The sequence below is a fragment of the Solanum stenotomum genome, chromosome 7 (assembly GCF_019186545.1).
Source record: "Solanum stenotomum isolate F172 chromosome 7, ASM1918654v1, whole genome shotgun sequence".
In the NCBI taxonomy this organism is placed as follows: domain Eukaryota; kingdom Viridiplantae; phylum Streptophyta; class Magnoliopsida; order Solanales; family Solanaceae; genus Solanum; species Solanum stenotomum.
The window spans coordinates 35,097,674-35,104,947 of NC_064288.1; the positions used below are offsets into that span (position 1 = coordinate 35,097,674).

The window sequence follows — 7,274 nt, forward strand, 5'->3', positions numbered from 1 at the left end:
TGAATGCAAAGGAGGTGGAGATTGCACAACTTAAGGCTCAGATGCAACAAACTATTTCTAAGGGACCTAGTACCAGTTTTGCGCATAAAGAGGAAGTAGAAAAGTTAAGAGCTGAGAATGCACAACTGCTGAAGAAAAATGTCTCACTCAGTGAGGAAATTCTTACTCTTAACAAGCAAATCATTCAGGCTCACGTCGATGCTAACACTCGCATGGCTCTGATATTGCATTCTTTCTCTCCCCGTCCCCCTCCGTCCTAAATGAGTCTGATGTCCATATTCTTAGGTCTTTCCTTGTCCTATCTATTTTCCCTGTTTTACTCTAGTGGCAAAGTGTAATGTTTTGGCTAAACTCTGTGGTCAGCATAAGTGATCTAATCTTATCATCTCTATCTTTCCCTGCTTTTGTATGCTTTTATCTTCTCTATTTTTTCCTACTTGCACATGTGCTCTGAGGCCCATGGCCCTGAGTTCCTAACATTTTTACATACAGCTTGTGTATGTTTACTGTCACTCCTTTTTAATAATGTCAAAAGGGGGAATGATATATAAAATTTTTGTTTGTGAAATTAGAGTAAGTACAGTGACAGAGGAAATACTTATAGGGGGAACTGAGTGGAATTGATGGATTGATACTTTGAATGAATGTTAACTCATGTGAGGCAGTTTGTTTGTCATCATCAAAAAGGGGGAAAATGATGACTCTTACTGCTTCCAGATGTTTTGATGATCCTCGCAAATGCAGGGATCCAGTCCTTGTAGAGTGTTCTCGTCCAAGGTAATGTGCTATACAACTGGAAAGTTGTCTTGTCAGAGGTTGGTGAGGTCGTCACCGTACAAAACAAATTAGAATGGAAAAGATTATTTGTCCAATGGTTAATAATTCTTTATGGTTGATATATTCAACATGACAAACAACATATATATTCATTTCATTCAAAGAGAGAAAATTCAAGCTTCAAAAACAATAAGGGACCTCGTTGACTGAAGACTTGCTTCTTGAAAATGTTGTCATTTTGATTGCTTGTATTTGTGCTTAACTTGTAGGATTCGTTTCACTTGTGTTAGAAACGTTTCAAAACCTTGTGTGAATCACTATAAGAGCATAGTTGAGGGCAACTTTGTGTCTTACATTTAAAAGTCTATATTAATCAGTGAGGGTTGGTACAGTGGGCAATGCAGGCATTGCTTATGCTCTTTAAGTAATAGGTTGTATTACTTAGTGTGGAGATTAGGAGGTTCATCTCTTCTGTCGTTGTAAAATGTGTTTTACTTTTCCTTAAGAAGATTAGTAAAAACAGTTTAAAAATCTTGTGAGACAGGACGTGGCTTTACTCCCTTGAGCAAGGAGGTTTCCACGTAAAGTTTTGTGTGTTATCTTTACTTCTAGTATTTACTTTTGTGTATCATAATTGTATAAAGGAATTGGTCCTATCGTAGTTAGTGGACGCATACATTCCAACACATCCATAGGGGGTTTTAAATCTGTCATCAAATCCCAGAGATCAGCAATGGAAACTACTAAGCTTGGGTTACATCAGAGGGGATTTCTAGAATATCAATAAAATGAGCGGGTCAAAATGAAAAATAAATGAGTTATAATTCAGCTCGTCTAATTATTACTAAGTTATAATGTTATTGTCTGTTCTTTAATATTAGTATCTAATAGAATCCCCCACCCCACCCTCCACCCCTTTATTATGGCTTATATATATATATCAAACAAAAAATAAATATCTTTCTGAATTCTTTTTAACAAGGTTTCTCGTGAGTCAATATAAACGACATATTAATTCTAATTTTTAGATGGGATAAATTGACTCGTCTAAACTTGAATGGATTGAGATAATTATATTTTCATGGGCTAATTTTGTGTCGTACTCCACTATAATTTCATGTTCCTAACAAAAAGTTTGGTCATGGAATTGAAATATTCTTGATAAGTATTCTTGTGTAGTTAAAGGGAAAAATGGTTAGTTCATTTACATAGTTGAACAAAATTAGAAAAACAGATACTTCTTCTGTTTCAATTTGTTTGTCTAGTTTTTGATTTGACATGAGGTTTAAGAAACTAAAGAAAAAACTTGTTAGGCTCATCCCTAAGAATTTCATGTTCCTAACAAAAAGTTTGGTCATGGAATTGAAATATTCTTGATAAACATTCTTGTGTAGTTAAAGGGAAAAATGGTTAGTTCATTTACATAGTTGAACAAAATTAGAAAAACAGATACTTCTTCTGTTTCAATTTGTTTGTCTAGTTTTTGATTTGACATGAGGTTTAAGAAACTAAAGAAAAAACATCAAATTATGTAGTAGTAGACAAAAGATATGTAAAATGTACCAGAATATCATTTAATTTAGTGGTCATAAACATGTCATGCCAATACAGGAAAAAAAACATGCATTTGAAACATCCAAAAAGAAAAGTACGACAAAAACAGTGAAACAGAGGAGTAATAAGGTAGTTAATTGTCCTTACCCAAGATTGTTAAAACTTTTACCCAATGTCCTTTATAAATACTCTTCAACTATGTGAGATGATTCTTCTTTAGCAGAATGTAAAAAGAGAGTGTCTCTTTTCAAGGAAACTTTGACAAAAACCCTCCAGTAAAGCTGCTGGCATAGCCACAATGCTCACAAATTTCCTGTAAGTTTTTTTATTTTTCAGAGAGAGGCAAGTCAGAGAACACGTCCATGTAACGATGGGCAATGGAGATGAGATTAGTGTCAAATCAATGGTTCACTACAAGAAAGAAACCTTGACTCCTGCATGCTACACCAACAAGCCTAGTTTCTTGTTGGGCCGCGACAGGGTCACCAGAAAAGAAACCCCTTACGTCAATAAGGGTAACATGAAGTTCTTGTGCTACAACACAAGCCTTCTCGTCGTCCGGCCATATGTATTGTGTGGGAATGTTGGATTCATCTTGCATAATAGATGCATAAAAAATCAATGGTTTTTCCTCATCTAGCATAAGTGAATTTCCAGTTTTGATTACACTATCAATGGTCATTCCATGAAAGTTTTTTTTTTCTTTCTTGTGCAATGAGTCACAAGAGGGAAAAGGAAGTAGAAGTAGTTCATTTTGAGGAGCAAAAGTGAAGTATTGTATAGAGCTTAAGTATGCTTAAACATTGGATAGAAGTCCATATGTTGTTTGAATCAGATTTAAAAAAAAAGGACATATTTTCAAAGATATGTTTGACCATAGATTTAAAAACAAAAGAATTATTTTCCAAGATATGTTTGATCATAGATTTTGAAAAAAATTCCTTAAAAAGTTTTTCAAGTATAAAAAATGGGTCCAAACAGTTTGCTGAGAAGGGTTTAATAATGCTTAAAATTGGGGGGTATAAGTCTGTTACAGATGAATGTTCAATTCATGAATATAAACAGACCACCAGTTCATCTCCAACCAATGTGGGATTTAACCCACTCTAACACCTCTCTATGCCCGGGTCCAACTAGAGAGTGGACCAGGAGCCTAAATGGGGATGGACTATGTTAAGTGTATATATGTATATGTACATAATGTAACAGACCTAAACCCCCAATTTTCAGCATTATTAAGCCTTTCTCAGCAAACTGTTTGTACCCATTTTTGATACTTGAAAAAACTTTTTAAGGTAAAATTTTCAAAATCTATGATCAAACATATCTTGGAAAATATTTCATTTTTTATACTCTATGGTCAAACACATCTTTGAAAATATGTTCTTTTTCAAAATCTAATTCAAACAACATATGAACTTCTATCAAAAGTTGAAGTATCATTAAGACCTATATAATCCTTCACTTTTGCTCCTCAAAATAAACTACTTCTACTTCCTTTTCTTATGACTCATTGCAAAAGAAAGAAAAAACAACCCTTTCATACGGGATGCATAAAAAACGAATGGTTTCTAGTGAACTTGTCGCAACTCAGCAAACATCTAGGCTTGTTGTTGAAGTGTGCAAGAGTCAAGGTTTCTTTCTTGTGATGAGCCATGGAGTTGAAACTAATATCATCTCCAATGCCCATTGTTACATGGACACATTCTTTGACTTGCATCTCTTCGAAAAGAAAAAAGCTCAGAGGAAAATTGGTGACCATTGTGGCTATGCGAATAACTTTGGTAAAAGCTTTTGTCGAAGTTGCCCTTGAAAGAGACACTCTATTTTTGATATTTTGCTAAAGAAGACTCATCTAGTATAGTTGAAGAGTATTTCCAAAGGACATTGGGGGAACTTATTAAAAATCTTGGGTAAGGATAATTAACTACCTTAGTACTCCTCTGTTTCAGTTTGTTTGTCGTACTTTTCTTTTTTACTAAGTTTCAAAAACATGTATTTTTTTTTTTGGCATGAGATGTTTAAGACTACAAAATTAAATGATATTTTGGTACATTTTACATATCTTTAGCCTAAGACCACATGATTCAAAGTTTCTCTTTACTTTCTTGAACTTCATGTCAAATCAAAACTAGTAAACCAATGCAAATTAAAACAGAAGAAGTATCTATTTTTTCTAATTTTCCGATTATGTAAATGAACTAACCTTTTTCCCTTTAACTACATAGGAATGTTTATCAAGAGTATTGCAATTCCATGAGCACACTTTCTCTTGGGATCATGGAACTCTTAGGGATGAGCCTAGGCATACAAAAGAGTCACTTTAAAGATTTTTTCGTAGACAATGAATCTGTAATGAGACTCTACCTCTATCCGCCATGCGAGAAACCAGAGCTCACACTACACCAAAAATGATATTTAGCGATAATTAATTAACGCCAATAGCTTAATTACTGCTAAATCAATTAATACTCTTTGTAAATTCCCCTAAATCCTATACCGACATTAGATCCAATTACAATTAACTAATGCCAGTAAATTCTTAAAAGCATTAATATACTTGTTTAAAAAATGCACTTCGTTTCAATCTATGTGACATTTTAAATTAGACATAGATATTAAGGGAAGATAGAATGATTTGTTGAAGTTGTGACATAAATTGTATTCCTTGTTATTAGCAGATAAACTAAGATTGGTTTTTATCAAAATTAGACTAGAGATTATACAGAGCCAAGACTTTGAAACACACCTGAATTGAAAGAGGGATTTCACTGGAACCCTTTTGAGGATTTTAGTTATGAGTTCTTCGGGAAAATTAGGGATTGTAAAGGTTGAATCTTGCATTGAAGTTGATGGAAAATGAGAATGGTTAATGGGTTTGCTCCGTTTTGGGTTTTGATGGGTGCTTTCATCTTCCTCAGATTCCATTTTTGGGTAGTAGAAATTTGAGAAATCGAATGATTGTTTCGCTCTACAATTATGGAAGATTCTAGTATTGTTCAGTGATTTCATCCAAATTGTAATATGGACTGTCTCGTCTCCCAAAATAGGATAAACTAGCAGTGATGACATTTAGGGCAACATAACTGTATTTTTTACTTTTTTCCATTTTTCAAAAATAGTTATTTCTAACTTTATATTCTCTCCGTTCATTTTTATTTATTCATATCTAATTTAGCATATAACCTTTATGGTGGCAAATAACTGGTATTCTGTCCTCATTAATGGAAAAGCTCATGGTTTCTTTTACTCTTCTATAGGGGTAAAACAGGGAGATCCTCTCTATTCATTTCTGCTGCGAAAGTTCTTTGTAGAGCTTAAAACAATCTGTTCCATAATCGGGACTTTACAAGATATGAAATGCCTAAGTGGAGTGATGATACTAATCATCTTGCATATGCATAATATATTATTATCTTTGTTAGTGCAGAGAAGAATTCGCTTGATTTGATTATGAAAAGGCTAGGCTTATATGAAGATCAATCAGGGCAGATGATTAATAAAGAGAAGAGTTGCTTCTATGTGTATAGTAAAACTGCCCATTCTATAGTTAAACTATTGAGGATTGCACTGATTTTATTAGCGGCATGATTCCATTGACTTATGTTGGTGTCCTATTGGTCATGCAAGGAATAAAAAAGTCATTTTTTCGGTATCATGAAGAAAGTTCAAAGCAAAATACAGGCTTGGAAGTGTATACTTTAATCTTTTGCTGGTAAGTCTGTGTTGAGTAATAATGCTTTGTAGAGTATTCCCATATACCTCTTATCTTCAATAACACCTCCTAAATGTGTTATTCATGATTTACATAGAATTTTTTGCTAAATTTCTGTGGAACTCTAAAGAAGAGGGTAGAAGAAAACATTGGATATCATGGTCTGATATTTCTAGGCCTAAGGAGGAATGTGGGTTGGGATTTATATCTCTTTTTGATGTGTCCAAAGCAATGTTTGTAAAGCTTTGGTTGCCTTTTAGAACAAAAAATTCAATGTGGACTATATACACGTGGAACAAATATTGTAAGAGACATAGACCTCAATTGGTGGAATGAAATGGAGGTTCTCAGACTTTGAAATTTATGTTAGAAATCAGGGATTGTATTGACCAACAGATTTGGTGGGAACCAAAATGTGGTCATTCAAGTGTATGGTTTGATAATTGGACACAATTGGGTGCTCTTTACTATTATTTACATGTTTTTCATTCTAACAATTTGATTTTGATGAGGTAAATCAATTGATGATTCAAGGACAATGGAATGAAAATCTCATACTCCAGTTACCGCCAGAAGATGTCTGCAAACATGTCTAAAATGTAATGGGAGTATTAAAGGATACTGAAGAATGGACTCACCAAGATGGATGTGTAAGCTCTAGAAAATTTACGGTTGGAAGTGCTTGGGAGGTATTGAGACAAGGAAATGATGAACAAAAAATTGCTAAGAAAATTTGGGTGAAAGGAGTTCCCTTCAAATTTTCTTCCTTTCTTTGGAGATTTGGGAAAAACAAGAATATCCAATGGGGAGGTTCTTGTCAAGATTAAAATGGTGGATGAAGTTAAGTGTTGCTGCTGTACTAGTTCAGAATATGAAACTTTTGACATATTTTTGTGACTTGCTCTATGGCTAAGAAGTTGTGCTTTTGCTACTATTGTTGATGTTCAGGGACCTTTTTTGCAGCTTAACGAAACCATACATAAATGGTGGAGTAGGGACTGCTCGTCAAGGCTTAGACCTCTCTTCAAGGTTTTCCCATCATTTATCACTTGGAAAATCTGGATAAGGAGAAACATAATATCTCATGGAGATATGTCATTTTATGGTATGGTTATGGAGGTCAACATAAATTTATATCATCTAGCTTCTTTTAGCTATCCTTGGTTGCAAAACATTCCTATAGGGATAAATATAAGGCATACAAGTTAAATCTAGAATCCAATATGTG

General features: G+C 33.9%; 2 pseudogenes; one reads left to right on the plus strand and one right to left on the minus strand.

The window, feature by feature from the left end:
• Positions 1 to 1,478: 1,478 nt before the first annotated feature.
• LOC125869848 (gibberellin 20 oxidase 1-D-like) lies at positions 1,479 to 3,013 on the minus strand (annotated as a pseudogene).
• Positions 3,014 to 3,895: 882 nt separating this feature from the next.
• LOC125869849 (gibberellin 20 oxidase 2-like) lies at positions 3,896 to 4,746 on the plus strand (annotated as a pseudogene).
• The last annotated feature ends 2,528 nt before the right edge of the window (positions 4,747 to 7,274 follow it).